This window comes from Stylophora pistillata, chromosome 4 (assembly GCF_964205215.1).
Source record: "Stylophora pistillata chromosome 4, jaStyPist1.2, whole genome shotgun sequence".
Taxonomy (NCBI): Eukaryota; Metazoa; Cnidaria; class Anthozoa; order Scleractinia; family Pocilloporidae; genus Stylophora; species Stylophora pistillata.
The window spans coordinates 23,477,809-23,494,977 of record NC_142522.1 but is presented as its reverse complement, the minus strand read 5'-3'; the positions used below and the strand labels follow the sequence as shown (position 1 = coordinate 23,494,977).

General features: G+C 39.7%; 1 protein-coding gene across 2 annotated transcripts in view; it reads left to right on the top strand.

The window, feature by feature from the left end:
- The first annotated feature begins 6,636 nt into the window (after positions 1–6,636).
- Positions 6,637–17,169, top strand: part of LOC111346485 (uncharacterized) — a 77,748-nt gene continuing 67,215 nt past the window's right edge. The window contains exons 1-2 of one of the 2 annotated variants that reach the window (XM_088758495.1): positions 6,637–6,709; positions 13,817–13,863. The gene's annotated coding sequence lies outside the window, so the exon portion shown is untranslated. Of the gene's footprint in view, positions 6,710–13,601; positions 13,730–13,816; positions 13,864–17,169 lie in introns of those variants that run through there. The other variant, XM_088758494.1, reaches the window with a different exon arrangement.

Genomic DNA, 17,169 nt, shown 5'->3' with positions numbered 1-17,169 from the left:
TTATTATTTAGCAGATACTTATAGTTTTTAACGATTTAACATACGGAGTCGTTCAGTGCTACTCCGTATCGGCATGTAATATCTTTTTTCTATAACATCTCAGTGTTCCTGTGCCTACCTCTTATGTGCGTAGGGATGCCATTCTTTGGTAAATAGTTGAGTGATCATGATATGCTGATCACGATTGAAAAATAAAGAAGAAAAATGATTGTCAACGAACTCCATTTCAAGTTACTGGCCCAAAACTTCAATGTAAGGGTGTTTCTAGGAGAATATAGTGTTGCTGTGATAAGCTTGCAAACAAAATTCAGAACTTGTTAGAAAAGACTTGCCCACATTTTTTGCATTGCATCCAAGGAAACGAACAGAAAAAAGTGGTAACATTCATCCATCAAACATTTGTTGTTAAAAAATGACGAAAACATTCTGAGTCACATTAAAAGGTTTCTGTCAAATTATATTTTTATGAAAAATATAGGAACTGTAAGGACTTGAGGTATTAATCTTTCGCTAAAAACGTTTAAATAAACGAATGGCTTTCTTAAAACTGTAAATACATTAAGCCAAAGCCTCAAGTTAGTAAAATCGACTAGCAGACTGAAAGAAATTGCAGCTTATTTAACCATAGAACTGTTCTGCACTTCAACCGTTGGCTGGTAAATTCCTGACTTTTAATTTAATTTAGCTTTGTTAAGAAATCATAAAGTACGCAGTTCTTAACATTTGTCTGTGTTGGAATTGTAGGTGAGTCATGTTTAAATGAGATCTTTTAGTTTTCTTATGGTATATAGATTATCTCCTTAACCTTACACTTATTTACCAAATATACATATCATTTACCAAAGGTTTTAAGGAAATTAATTCGTCAAGTTTGAATTTTTTTTTGTACAAAGAAAGAAACAGGAACTACGCATTTCATTTCAGAACAGTTGAATAGTTTCGATAACATTTTCCTAGGTGGGATTCTTTACCGTTTTAGGGTGGGAAGATTAAGTGCTCTTTGTGATCGCTAGACAGACTAAATTTTATACTGAAAAAGTATACAGATTTTATCTGTATATAAATGCAGTGGATTGTACCCCATTCACACCGACAAAACAGGTTTCGTCAAACCGGGTTTGACTGAGTCAAAAAACAGAAACGAAGAACTAAAAAACTGAATTCTCTATATGGTCCAAGTAGTTGCTAAATTTTGTATTCAATGTACTTAATTTGAAGTCGGCAAGCATCGGTTTGAGCACCTTCTATGAAGAAAACAAATTTAGACCAAGTTTAACAGAACATGGTCATGCTTTGGTGTGAAAAGGGTCTGTGTCAACCTAACCTTATGTATTGTTATGGCCGGAAAGCAATAGATCTCTTTGTTTTCCAAGTTAAATGAAAATAATAGTTGTGTTCATTGTGTTTATCTCAAGAGGAATGACTGCGTACTGGACTAGAACTAGAAGAGTGATTTGTGTGTCATCTAATTGAAAAATACAAAAGCATTCATAGAGGACATGACGGCAACCCGTAAATGCGGAATCGTGTATAAGCACGTTGTCCCTTTTTCACATCATTTCAAAGCAAAAAAAGCGGACCTATTAGGTTTATATTTCATTCAAAGACTTAATTTCCTTCTCTTCCCTTCCCAATGCGTAAAACTGCTAAAGTCACTACTTTCATTGCTCATTTCGTATATGGGAAGAAATGCCTGTAACAACATATGGTCCAAAACTACGACCAGCCTGTCACCTACGTGCCTGAACATTGGGTGTTAAAGAGTGTTGTTAATCATCATTTTAAGAATATTCGCTCGCAAGCGAATTACTTGATGACTTGACAATAATCTAAGCCACGCTAACGAAACTGATTTCGTCTCATGTGCAAAAGTTTCACATGTGGTTTCCAGGTAGATACTTATCCTTTGTCTTTCTGAAGTTTTAAACATTTGGGAAAAATAACGAGGTGAAAAATAAAGGCCGGATTCTTATAGCACGGGGAAAAACAGTTGTAATACATGCAAATGAGAAGCATAATTTCGTACCTTTTTACGCATCAAGAGTGAATCATTGAATTACAAGTCAAGTAAACCGAATAAAATATAATCAAGCGAATGCCTAACTGTGGGGTTTGTGAGGACCATGCATGTCCATTACCACAGCTCGTAACGGATCGTCTAATGTATTCACGACTCCTACGACCGAACGGGGTCGTCTAATATATTCACAGTGTGTCGACTAGTAAGATTTGAGCAGATCACGCACAAAGTCCACAAATAACAAGAGTGTTCCTTGTGGTTAAAGTACCCCGCGAAGTACTCAAACGGCAAGAACATTCCTCGTTCTAAAAGCACTACACTGAGTACACAAACAAGAAGATCCTCGTACTACTAAAAAGCGTTACGCTAAGTGCACGGACACCAATAGTTTTTCTCGTTCTAAAAACACCACATGAAGTGCACAAATAACAAGAGTATTCTTTGTTTTACTAAAAAAGTACCACGCAAAGAGCACAAACAAGACTGTATTCCTCGCTCTAAAAGCACCACGTAAAGTGTACAAATAACATGAGTAATCCTTGTTGTACTGAAAAGCACTGCGAGAAATGCACAGATCAAGGTCCATATGGATCGACGAATCGTAGAGATCGTAGGATGCGACAAACCACCACGCCAGTGATGTGAGGTGAAAAACTGTATGTCTCCCTGATGAGCAGCACTAACCGTGAATGTATCAGACGAGCTGTACTGTCGTGCGACTCGCGAATACTTTAACCGATCCTTGCGAGTCGTACGACTCTTAAATATATACACGTAATAAATAACTCGCATACTGTGAGCACTCTGATTGGTCAAATTTTTATTTATTTGCCTGTCTACCCGTAGAAATTGAGAACTTTTTCAGTCCCGAAAAAATGGCTCCCACTCGTGACGAGTTTTCTGGTTTTAATTTGTCGGCAGCGTTTGGTTTAGATAAGCTAGCGAACGAAAAAAGCGATGTGAACGCCGCAAAGAAGGGGGCTGGAGAGGAGAATAGCAACAAGAAGAGAAGATTTGCAAAGATGAATGAACAAGACCTTGACAACCTCGTCCAAAATTTCCAGGCTGCCAGCTCCAGAAAGGTAACACAATGGGCGCTTTCTGTTCACACAGGTTGGTGAAAACAGTACAAGTCAAACAATTCTTACGAAACTGAAATGCATTAAGAAGAGCAACTTCGCTAAATTACGTTGTCCACCGATATTAACGAAACATTTTAATATTTTCCACGAAGAATTAGTCATAAAAAGGCTATACCGCATAAGTTCCTTCGTTTTGTCCCACACAAAAACTTTAAGTGAACAAATACTGCAATTTATTTTTCTACAGTGGAGTAAACAGATTTGGCCGAAAAGACACTTTCAAAGATGATAGATGAAAATCCCCGTCAGTTTTATGCCGACATTCGTAACAAGGGTGCATGGCGGAAATTATGGCAGTGCAACCCTACTTTCGCTGAGACATGGCATTGAAAGATACCTCAATACGCCACCAAACAACTGTGGCATCTCGCTTTGCGGACACCCAAAATTTATTCTCTCAAACCAGATTTTGGATACAAAAATAAAACAAAACAAAAAAGAGGGCATGCGAAACACAACCCACAAACCGGTCATTGAACAGGATGACTTAGACAAACCTCAAAAAGAGTGAAATTCTTACACTCACACGCCCATTATTTCTTTTGAGAAATGTATGGTTCCAAATCTCATTATTCTGTTGCCGCCGTGGCTTTGAAGGCCAGCGAAGTCTTAAAAAAATTAAAGCAGGTTTGTATTTGGTAAAGATGCGAAGGGCGACAATTTCGTCTCCATAGCGCACGACGAAGCCACAAAAAGTCACCAAGATGGTGTTTCTGATGCTGAAAGTGTCGAGAAAAACAAATAATTGAAAAAACTGGCAGTAAAGCCGACGGCTACACCGCTGTCAATTAAATCCAGAATGCGAAGCACTATTCCAATTTCTTAACAGAAACTGGAGGCCATCCAACAGCATTTGGTATGATAATAGGCATCTCGGTGTAAACAAGCTCTCAGCAACGACTGCAAGTTCCATCCTATAACACGGTAATTTCTTCCGCTACACGAAACACGGCTCCGATCAGTCAGATGTTCATTCATGCACAATTGGAAACTTCCACGTCTACAATTACAAGCAAAGAATAAACAAATCCTTTCCCTCTTTAAACAGAAAACATTATTTGTTCACAAATAGTGTTGGAAACATTAATTTCTGCTTTTCTATATTATGTTTTATGAAAATATCACTTTGAGAAAGTTCGGCGCTGGATTATTTCTTTCTGCACGGTCAAGATGATTGGTCCTCGCGCAGGAGTGATGAATGTATGGAGAATATGAAAATACAAATTTTCGGCCAAAATACCGGTTTTTATTACACGAATCGGGCAGTCAGAGGGCCAATAACTAAAATCAACCAATCAAAGTGCTCTATTGCCGGTCAATATTTTCTCAGTATTGGACCGGGCACTGTCCCGAATGGTCCCGAATGATACCGCACTTGTGTCCGTTTGAACTTCAGTCGTATAATAAATCTCTTATTAACCAAGCTTGCTCGGGACCGTACTGGAAGAATATCGGCCCTCGGTCTTTTTTGTACGGACCTCGCTGCACTCGGTCCGTACTGTCAAGACCTCGGGCGGATATTCTCCCAGTACGGCCCTCGCGCTTGGTTAATAAGATATATTTATTGTATTTTACAAAAGTAATAAATCACACTTTACCGGTTTACCGGCTGACAAACCACTTGGGATGTTGGGAGATCACTCGAAATGGATAAAAAAAAATGGATAGCATTCGTACGCCCGCATCGCTCAGATTTCCAACCGCAGAGTCTTTTTTCATATGTTTTGATAACTTTAACGACTGATTTTTAAAGGAGTATCCACGTAGATTGGACACGAAAAAAGATTACCTCGGGTGCCATTCCTGCAAAACGGAAAACACTTTTCAGCCAGCCATGTCTCAAAGAGGTCGCCAAAGGGCGAGTGTTGTCGTGTTTGTTTCGTTTGTTCTCACATCCCGTTTTCTGGACTTCGTAAAAATACAACGATTGAACATTTCGTGAGCAAAGTTTATTTCTTTTTTTTTTTTCTATTCATTTATTCTCATAACCCGCCATGAAAGATTTATACACAAACAATTTGTTTTGATGGAATAAAGTCTTACCTTTTCTTTTAAAAATTGCATTGATATAGCAATGAGCTTCAATCCACGAATATCAATAGCTCTATATTGATCCAGGAGTATGAAAAGTTGTCTATATCCCTAACTTAGTCTGGCGTAACAAAAGCCATGGAAAAGGCCCCAGCAGTTGAGCAGACAAGCTTTCTAGCGGGTTACCATTCTGTTGTAAATTGATTTGGCCCAACGATATAGACCCACTCATACCTATACTCTGCAGGTTTATGAGATTTCATATAAAGCACAGTACGGGCGGGTAGTTAATTTAACTGTATAAGAACAGCAAAACACCAGGTACAATTTTTTTTTTAAACGGAATACTTTTGCTAACTGAAAAATTGTCAGTAGTAATTATATTTTTGGGAGGGGTAGGTCAAAGTTTTAGCTCCATGATATCCATGGCATGGCCACACTGATAATTCAAAGAGGAAAAGTTGGAACATGTACATTTATTTACTTATAGTTACTGTATCCCATATTATTCTGTTTTCTAATTCTTGGTTCTAAAAAATCAATTTGGGGGTCAATTACTCATTATAAGAATGGAAAGAAATTTTAAAAAAGGAAAAAGGTGACGCCTTTGCAGATATGAAAAAGATATTGGACAATGCCCAAAATGAGAGGGCCTAAGAAATGCGTAAGCTTCAGGACGAGTCACATATCTTCAACAAGCTGGCCACAGGCTTAGCAAGGGTAAAACATCAACTTTGGGCGATAAGGGGTCATGGAAGTTTGGAGGTGGATTTCCCTCAAGTTCGTAATTAAGGTTTATGGCTATGTTTGTTACTTTTCTGATGCGTTACTTAGTGAAGAAAAAAGAATTTTTCCGATTTCTGGCTGAGCCACTCGACAGCATTTTTCATGGTTTTCATCTTTTACAAAACATTTACATCAGTTCTATAATTTTAGCACCGTTCAATATGATAATACAAAATACGCCAGAAAGCTGAAGAAAAAACTTCTTTTGTGCAGGTCTAAGATGATTCCTATTGTTTTGTGCGTGTTTATCATTTATTGCACGACTCTCTTTCAAACAGAGAACGAAGAACGGAGGAATGGGAAACGAGAAATGGGGAATCTTTAAAACGGGGAATCTTTTTTAAACGGGGAATCTTTAAAAGCTAGAATCTTTAAAACAGAGAATCTTTAAAGGCGAAAATCTTTATTTTACTTCATTCATTCGTTTCTTCATTTAGTTCCGGCGTGGCTGACGTATTTCCGCTTCAATTCCAAGAAAATAAGGAAGATCAAAGTGCTCTGTGTTGCAATATGCATAAACTTGGACAAAGATGATTGAGCAGACACTCATAAAAGGTCAACAGCATCTGGCTTTTAGCGCAAATAACATGATCACCAAGACGCTTCTCTCGTTGAATTGAAAACTGGAGCAGTTTTTCCACCCTTTCGTGCTTCAGAAAGCGGTCATCTTTATTTTCAGTTCTTGCAAAATTGGATGCAATATGTGAAGAGTTCCTTATAGTGGTGGTAGGTAAGTTATCCTTCTCAAATGGTTTGCTTTTGTGCTTGCTACGCCTTAAGATATAGATCACCGCATTTTTGTCCTCTCCAATCAAAATTAATCATAATGGTGAATTCGCTCCGACGAAGGGCTAACGCTCGAAACGTCAGCTTTTGTAATCGTTACGATGGCCAATCTACCATTTCAACTTTGTTGATATATCCAAATTAGAATGAAATTCCCTCCGCTCTAAAGATTGGCTCAAACGAAACAGTTTATACTAGTTTATATTCCTATACTGATAATAAGTTTTAGAATGAGGTTCACTGCTTGAACAAATGGTGTAACAAATAATACTAATTTTCCAGGCGATAGTGAGTCGATATAGCGACCACCGACGGTCAATATTTTGTAAACGCATCTTGATCGAGTATTCGGTATATCTCGGTGGTATATCGGTCAACTTTCGGTGATATATTACTCAACTATTGATGTTATATCGATATCGGTGAACTGTCGGTCGAATATCAGTCTTGTGCTGCGTATCGATCAGGCCCTGGTTGTTCGAAGGGTGGATAACGCTATACACTGGATAAATCTCTATCCGGTAGTTAGCGCAGTACGTTTTGGTAACACTTATCCGCTGGATAGCGATTTATCCGTTGGATAGCGTTATCCACCCTTTGAACAACTGGAGCCAGGTCTGTTAATTTAGCAATTGAGTCCAATGGCTTTCCTTTTAAGTAATGACATTATCAGTTAATGCTTTGATGCCATGAAGAAAAATGTGTCGGCGTGAGGCTAGGCTATGAGCAGTCTTTTTTCTGCTCGAAAACCCGTGGGGAAGAATGAAATTGCACCGATACTCGGTGAATTGTCGGGGAGGTATCGGCCGACATACATGTCAACCGATTTATCGACCAACTATCGACGAGTGTCTACCGACATATCGGTCGAGTATCGATCGATCTCGACGGATATTATCTACGAGATACCGTTCGGAAGTACCTAAAGTAAATTGCCTCCAGATTGGTGTTTGTTTGTTATTGAGTGTTTTTTTTTTCGAGCTTGGATGTAAATTATCCAATGGGCAAGTTACCAAAGAAAAAAGCACAGAAAAAGCAGAAAGGATGAATGCAACACCACAAATCACGATTACTTCGCTGTAAGCTACTTCCCAAACTGTTTGAAAGTTTGTAAAAATTCGAAGCGACTCCAACATTCGACATCCTTGTATGTTTTACATAATTATTTTCTTTAATTATGCAACATCACTGATTTAACGTAAACTTCAAGAGATACAGAAAAAAAGCACTGTTTAGCAAGATAAGGAGCAAAATATTTACATTGTGAATGACGGCTAACTTTGAGAGTAAATATTCAAAGAAACAAATCATCGACCGGCTCAAAATTAATTCAAAAGCCGTGATACTCAGGCTATCATTGGTCTGATCGGGATACTTTTCCTGAATTGTACGTCAGGAGGTCCGATTATTAGTTGATTGTGTCAATAAAATATATGAGAAACTCAGTGAAAAATTTAAGAGCATATAAACTTTATATTGAAAAAATGTTTTGTCAAAGTTAAACTCTCTAAAGTCTAGCTTTTCAGTTGTCCAAAATATCAAACGCTCAACGAAGATGTTTCACTTGTTTTGATTGGCAAGCACCGGCTAAGTAGTTGAGTTTTACTGGCTGATGAATTGAAAGTCCTTTTAATTTTTTATTTGGTGCTCAACTGTCCGATTTGGCCTGCCCGATTACGTGTTTTAGTAATTGGACAGGTGAAATCGGACAGTTCAGTTGGACTTGACACAGCCAATCAAGCCAGAACTGATGGCGGTTAAAAGGCCGATGAAATAAAAAACATATTTTGCCTAGTTTGCTTGTTTATGTCTTGATGAACACAGGTAAACGGTTTTAACCGATCAAAAGCACTTTTTTGTAATATTTTTCAAACCTCGAAGCTTTGATTTTGCAACCTCCGTTTCGCACTGGCCGAAACGCTCATCTCACACGGGAAGTAACGTAGTTGGTGGTTCTGAAGACGATAGTGTAATGGCAAATAAGAAAGCGAAGAGGGAACGAATGAACTTTTCTGCGCCCTGTAGCCCCAATAAAGTATATTGCTCAAACAGTAACACAACTCGTGCTTTTTTGCACCATGCAGCACAAAGAAACGTGCGAACAAAGCACTACAACCACCAACTACATCATCCGCGGCGAACTCGTTCCTTGGTTCTGGAGACACCGATAAGGTCTAAGTGAGGGACTTTGAGCAACCAAAAAGCGGATTTATTTTTCTTTTCCTGAAATTTCTTTTCTCATTCCATGATAAGGACATATTAAGCTAAGCTTTTTTCTTTTTACGTGCGTGTCAATGATCGGTAATACTACTTACGCAAAGGTCATTTCCGCTAGCTACATCGGTAATGACTTTCCATCTCTGTTTTACAACATGCCAAGAAATTGCATATTTTTAAAAGACATTTTAAAAAGAATACGGTTTAAAGCAATTAACTTTTCGTAAGATTGAAAACAAAACCGTTTCGGACGGTAGGGGCCATTCCATAGGAAACTGTCGCAGGTTTTTGGAATATTTTACTACACAAAACTATCCCTGATATAACAAGTTATTCATGAGTTGATAACACTGAAGTTTTCTTCTTCAGTTTCCCTCTGTGCTTGTGGTTAGTTTGCCTTTCACTGAAAAGGATAATCACATCCTTGAAGAGATAGTCTACATTCCTTATTACCAATCACCTTACTGGTTTTGTCTTTCGTCGTTACAAGAAAAAATATCGGTCGGGTTATCTGTCAGTCGACATTGCAGGAATTTCGGCCTCCTTTCATCTCAACCTATTAAATAAATAGATATCCAAGTATATCAGAAGTAATTTTCAGTGTAATAATCTATTTCTAAATTACTCACGCGTTTGGTGTCCTCTGGGTGCTAAGTAAGTGAACTATAGAAGCGCACTCTACTAAGTCATTGTCGATAGTTCATGCGATCAAATCCTTTTTGAGGCTTTAAACGATTCTTAAATCTGGCCGGGTAAGTTGTATTCTAATTCACTTCTTTTAACACGTCTCAAAAATGATAGTCGGAAAAGAAAATTAGTTTTCCGTGCCTTCTTGTTTAGAGAGAGGACCAGCTGAGAAGGTTTCTCTTGATTCAAATTGAATCAAAGGCCTCTGGTAAGAATCAAGCTCAGATCACTTGAACTTAGACTAGGTTCGGTAAAACGATATTTTGAGCGCCGCCATTTATATTAGTGATATTTTTCACAGTGGGCTGCGATGAAAAACGGTACTTGGTTGTGCAGGTCAAAGAAGACGAAATTGATGCAATAGGCTCACCAATAAAGGATGGCTCTCTGTAATCAGCCTATATTGTATATCTAGAAAAGAGAAGAAAAGTTCATCAGTTGTAAGCAGGTTCTTTTCTCGACGGGAACGTTGGGTAGTGCATGAAATCCCAAACAGAGAGGCTGCGAAGGAGACCAAAGGGAGGGTGCAAAGGGGTCAAAGGGAAGATACGTTTTTTTATTGGGGGGAGGGGGTGGGCCGGGGCTTCGGATGGGAGGGCCATTGGTAAATATTTTACAAATTGGGGAGGGTCAAACCTGTTTGATACGCAGCCGGGGGAGGGTCACAGTTGTTTTTTTTTTTGGCAAGGAAAAAACTACTCCAGGTCGGTTAGTTGACTTTTAATTATTTTTTACCAAACACGCGAAGTGTATAGAAACCTAAAACTTATATATAGAAGCAAAGCTACCAGTCTAAATCAATCTAAATCATTTTAAACAGATGTCGAAATATTATGTCAAAAAACTATCTTGTCCAAACTAACGTAATTGTCTCTCTCGACCGATGCCCGCTTTCGTCCATATTTTGATGTCGGTAAAATTTTCGCGCGGGGCTCTGGTATAAAATTGGTGTCCAGTGACGATTCGTTATTTGAGCCACCCGGGCTTGAACTGACAACTCGATCTACCACATCACTTTGCGAGTCAGTTTCCACCTCGAAAAGTGACGAGGTCACTTGTTGCTGTACATTTCTGAGTGGGGGCTTCAGAGGTTATTGACGCCCCATTAAATTGTACAGCAAGCTACCAATGTGCGCTTTTATCATTGCGACTTTTTCAGCTTTCTTCCCGTTAAAGGTGATCTTGTGATGGGAAAAGTAAAAGGATAGTTCGTCCACCCTCAAGGACGACAGCTTATCGGAGTTGTACAGTCCGACCCAGTCAATGTCATTGTACTCCCGTTTCAGCCGTTCCATTCGCTCCCTTTCAGTCTCCTCTTTCGTCTACTTTTTGCGCATTTTTATCTGGGCAAGGTGCTCAACATACTACGCTACAAGCTTTTCGGGGACAATGTATTTGTCTGAAAACCTTCTAATAGCCTCACTGTCCACACTGACTAGTTCACTTTTGTCAGACAATTGCTTAATCTGAGCTCGAGGCTGGAAGTCATCCGGCTCGCCGCCATCGGTGGGGGTTGCAATCCAAGAGAGACAATGGAAGTTTGGTAGCTTGCCATAGTCGGGATATGGTCGTCGAGTTGGAAGTGGAGCGCTGGTAGTCTCGTCCTTGTCGCAAAATTTACATAGTTTGCCACTTCTCTCTTTACACGACATTCGCCTATAGTCCATATAAAGCTCACCTTTCTCACAATGGAGGCTCTCCAATTGTTCTAGCTTGGAAAAATACCCATGCCCCGGAACAGAACTCTTTTGATTGTTGGTGGTTGATGTAGAAAAATTGATTTTCTGGTCGGTCGACCAAAAATGCTGAAATCTACCCCCGTGGCGCTGGGGAGTCGTCAATTCGAAGACACACTTTTTCAGCAACAGCCCACGCATTTTTTTCCATGACTTTACTGCTGTGCACGTCTAGCTCTGACGTTGAAAGAGACTTAACTTCCTCTTCAGAAAGTCCATGTAAAGTCTCGTATATCTGCCATTTCAACTCCTGGACCAGCATCAGTTAGCTCTAGTAAGCGTGGATACACAGGTGGCAGTCTGAGGTAGGCGATTCTTCTCAAGACCTCATCTCACTGTTCGAATACGGGATTTAGTACCCTCTGCAACTGTTCACCAGTTACATGTTTCATATCCGTTTCTGCCTTACTGATACAATCTAGGAGGCAATTAGCAACATAGACTATGTTGTCTCCAATCTCCTTCTCAGAGCCTCTAATGTCCTGATTTTCTTCCCAACGTTCCCTTGCACTTGTAAGCTAGTACTCTAAAGAATGCAAGCGCAACTGTTCGTATTCCCTGTAAGGGCATTTGTCAGCCCCAGTCACAGACAGAATGTCAATCTCTGTTGTTGAATCCTCGTAATAGCAAGTGCAGTCATGCACTCGAGCACATAAGCCACGAAGTTCCTCTGAGTATTTCCGGTATCTGTGCAGCTCCTCCGGTTCGTGGAAACCTGGCTTCTCCCACCTACGACGCATGCTGTTACAGATGCCCAAGTTGATGCATGAGTAGGCACGTAAGCTTTAGGTTCAACAACCACAATACTGTCATCCGTTTTGGTGACCAGTGTAACCTCTTCTTCAACCACTTCTGCCTCTTTGCGGATAAACCTAAACGCAGATGGGGTAACGTACACTGATGCCTCGGGAAAATCATGTACTGGCAAGGATCTAGCGCTGGTTTCATTTGACGGCTGCAGAATAGTTTGCTGCCGGGCTCCTTTAGCTCCCTCGTATGTTCCTGGACGCAAGTATGCCTTATCATCCATGTTGATACAAAGGCTCCCATTGGCATTTCCTCCTGAAAAAAACTCTTCCTTAGCCAGCTGCACTTGCTTTCTCTGATGGTGAGTGCACTCATTTCCACGATCTTCAGTCTTAGGTGGTTTTCTTGCTACACCATAATCCTTTGCCTAGGTGACGCTTCGCTTGCCGTGACCTCTTGTTAGTTGGGATATACCAACAAAGTTGAAGTGGTAAATTGGCCACCGCAACGATTACAAAAGCTGACGTTTCGAGCGTTAGCCCTTCGTCGTAGCAATGTCGAAGGGCTAACGCTCGAAACGTCAGCTTTTTTAATCGTTACGGTGGCCAATTGACCACTTCAACTTTGTTGATATATCCAAATTATTTCGTTACTCCCACCGACGCAGCCCCAAACAGTTTGTTTCGAAACTATCAGCCTTTATTCACTCTTATAAGTTACCCTGGCCCTAGTGGTAATGCTTGAAACTGACTTCAAAAGTCTCTTCCCTAGCTTCAATCGACAGTAATTGGCAATATTTAGAAGATCTCTGCATTTAACTCTGTGATGCGTGTAAAGAACAGATTCATGTCTTCTACCGTAAATGGTCGCTTTGTCTTCAATGCACTTCACCAGCCATTCCTCATCTTCTGAGTCAAGTTCTTGTTTTCATGCTACCAACAGAGTCAGAGGAGTAGCGGGCATCCTTTTTAGAATGGCGAGTCGGCAAACAGCCACAATAGCCACAAGTTGCTCCATCTGACCTCATGAAATCCTCGCATTCTCCACAAGCGCGTTTCCCTCTATCTTTTCCTCGCACATCCTAGCCCATTTTCAAGTTTTCACCGTGCAACGCCACACAATTAACTGCTTTGTGCGCAGACACGGTTACGTGAGAAACACTTCCGGTCAGTTATTTTCACTTCCGGTTATTTTTGTCTTGGAGGAGGTGGGAGGAGGGTCAGATCCTTTTGTTTAGGCATTTGTGAAGGGTCATGCATTAATCTGGATAGTGGGAGGGTCACGACTTTTTTGGCAAAAAATTTCTAAAATACCGCGGCCCACCCCCCGCAATAAAAAACGTACCTTCCCTAAAGGGACTGTTTGTTGTTAAATGATATGCCTGAAATTGGAGAAATATCTAGGGATTACCAGGTTAGAATGCTGACCCTTACTAGTGGCTCTGCGCCAAAAATAATTCTTCATTTTCTGGCTGTTCGCACGCAATAGCTGTTACCACCCAATAGCTCCCTAAGACACCGGAGTAGCTAGTTTCTCGGAAAAATCAGTTAGCCTGAAACCAGCTAGGGAATACTTATGTAAGCATATGATCACAAGACCTTGAAAACTGGACCATATAATTTTCTGGGTTTCCTAAGCTGTTTGTTTCTTCTTTCCTGAAACAGAAAACGCCTTCAATACCAATCGACAAATTAGAGCCGGATGAAAACAGGTATTTTTTTGTCTTGCTCATGCGTTGGTTAACATTAAGAGAGCTATAGTAAGTTATTTATAGGACTAAGTTTTGAAAATGCAGTGATGTTTTCGTTTTGACCAAAAATTTGACCGAGAGATCATTTTGTTACGAGAGAGCTTTAGATCATTCGAAGTCAAACTTCAGGCTGCTTTATGGGCTTTTAGCCTAATAAAGCCACAAATGCGTAATTATTAAGACAAGAATTCAAAAAGAGTTGCGCATTCTCACACTTTAAAGTCAAACCGCCGGCAGTAGAGGGTGTCTCGAGACTTCAGACCTCAGACCTCGAAACTTCAGACCCCTTGAAAAGTGGTTGAGATTTATGTTGCAACGATCAACGCAGTTAAAAAAAAGAAAAGTGATTGAGATTTATGTTTTAACGCAGTGAATAAATATTAACGGCCTATCCGCACTAGCGAAAAATTTTCTTTCATTACCGACACTGTCTAAGTACGAACGGTTTCTCGCGACTGGACATTTCTTAGAAGCTGACAAATTTTCAGACGCGCCGCCAAAAAAAATTGTCCCGCGTAAACCTTTGGAAAATCGACTAAATAAAAAAAACCGTGATAAACTTGTCGATCATTTTTCGTAAACGCTAGCTAACACCCGTGTGGTAATTAAATTGAACTGATTTCAGTTTACCAAATGATTGCAGTGACTGTCTTTCGTTTCGAAACTCGCGAAGTTTACAATTTCAGACAATGTAAGATGAATCCTGGTAACTGGGGTTTGAATCCATCCCTTGAAAAGTGATTGAGATTTATGTTTTTAACGCAGTTAAAAAAGAAAAGTGATTGACATTTATGTTTTAACACAGTGAATGAATATTTAGGCCTATCCGCACTAGCGACAATTTTCTGTCAGCACCGACACTGTATGTGTGAGTGTTAGTGATTTCTCGCGACTTGAAATATCGGATCTAAATTATCAGATATTTCCGAGAGGTTCATAGTATAGTTCTCACTGATTTGGGAGTATAACCATTAAAGAAGATTAAAGAAGACAAGTGTACAGAAAACATTTATTCTGGTACTGAACATGTAGGACATCGATCGTTGCACTGTCCGAGGAGTTCATGGTTTCCTTTTTTCAGAGATTACACCGGAGAAAGTGAAACAAGTTTGCCATTGTTCTTGTCGTTCTCGTTTTTGTTTTGAATAAAAACACAGGAAACCTTTTACCAAGCTGTCTCCAATTATCAACGCAGGATTGTCGCGTGACTTGACACTTGGGGTTAGTCAGTTATCGTAAATAAATATTCATTCATGTAGGACTGCGTTTACAATTTCAATCTTTTTTCAAGAGGTCTGAAGTTTCGAGGTCTGAAATTTCTTAAACTTCAGACCCCTTTAAATTTCGTATGGATTCCAACTCCAATTACCAGGATTCATCTTAACTTGTCTGAAATTGTAAACTTCGCGAGTTTCGCAACGAAAGACAATCACTGCAATCATTTGGTAAACTGAAATCAGTTAAATTACCACAAGGGTGTTGGCGTTTACGAAAAATGATCGACAAGTTTATCACGGTTTTGTTTATTTAGTCGATTTTGCCAAGGTTTACGCGAGTTTGACTAATGGTCGTGGGTCGTGGGTCGTGGGTACAAGTCGTGGGTCGTGGGTGTGGGTGTGGGTGTGGGTAAAAGTCGTGGGTGTGGTTAATACTTAATAATAAAAGTAACCATTTAAAATGTTAAATATAATAATACATAAATTTTATACAACCCTGTCATTCATTAATTTAACTGTTCTTTCTTCTCGTTATTTTATTTTGTTTATTCAATTTACCCTACTTTACGTCTATTTTTATCTGTTATCTCACTGTCAATGAAATTAGTTTCAGTCCGTCCGCTGACAATTATGGCGGTAAGACGTGTTCCGAGCCTGTCCGTAATTTTATTAAGTTTTTCGCTGTTAGCTTTGTTTTCTGTCAACTTATACTCTCTCAAGCTCTCGAAGAATGCTCAAGTGTATTACGGGGATAAATTCTTCAAGCATTTCAACTCATACCCGGTCGATTTCAATCTAATTTCGCCAAGGCATATGTCAAGGATCGGCGGCCATTTTGTCACCTCACCTCACAAGAAGTTTCAGAAGTCAAGAGTGGCGTACTATTCAAACTGTACGGCTTCCTTCAACCCGGTTGCTCTTTCTGTGGTTAGAAGTGGAGACATTCATCCTCATCCAGGACCTCACAGACAATGTAACTCAAGAAACCCTGGTCCACCATTGGGAAAGAATACTCTTAAAATATCTTCCTTTAACGCAAGAAGTATCGTCAATAAAAGACTGGAGCTTCAGAGTCATGTAGCGCTGATGAACCCCGACATAATTGCGATAACCGAAACATGGCTTCATGAGGGAATAGCCGACAACGAAATCCTTCCATCTTCATATAATGTTCTTCGAAATGACCGTGGAAGTAGGGGTGGCGGTGTACTTTTAGCCGTTAAATCTAATATATCATGCTCAAGACGTCCTGATTTGGAAGAAGATATTTGCGAACTCTTATGGGCCGAAATTCCACTGAAAAATTCTGGATCGTACTTCCTAGGAGTATTCTACCGCCCTCCTTCAAGTGACATGAACTATCTAGAAGGCCTTAAAAGGTCACTAGAAAAAGTTACAGTGGTATCCGATCACACTAATGTTGTTCTTTTGGGTGACTTTAATTTTCCGGATATTGATTGGGACTTGATATGCCCTTCTCAACCAAATGTCTTATCAGACTATTTCTGCGATAATATTGTGAACTTCTATGGTTTCTCTCAATTGATCGACGAGCCTACGCGTCAAGATGCTATCCTAGACCTTGTGATATCTAATCGTCCAGAATCACTTAAAAACATCCAAATTTTGGACGGAATTGGCTCTTCAGACCACAATGTTGTCTCTCTCAAGTTGACATGCAAAGTCACTCGTCCATATCAACGACCAAAACAAATCTTTGACTACAAAAATGCTAATTGGGATAACTTTCGTCTTGAACTATCAAATATCCCATGGGACGCTATATTGAACGACAATGACACAATGGAAGAGGTTTGGTTAAATTGGAAGTCTGCATTCTTTAAAGCCATTGAAAACAACGTTCCTTCGAAGAAAATAAAATCAAGACAAAATGTGCCCTGGATCACTTCTGATATACGCAAGCTTTTCCACAAAAGAAAACGCCTTTGGAAGAAAGCCAAATCTACCCAGCTTGAAGTTGATTGGAATAAATATAAATCGTTAAGGAATAAAGTTAAATCGGAACTTAATAAGAGTTATTACCAACATG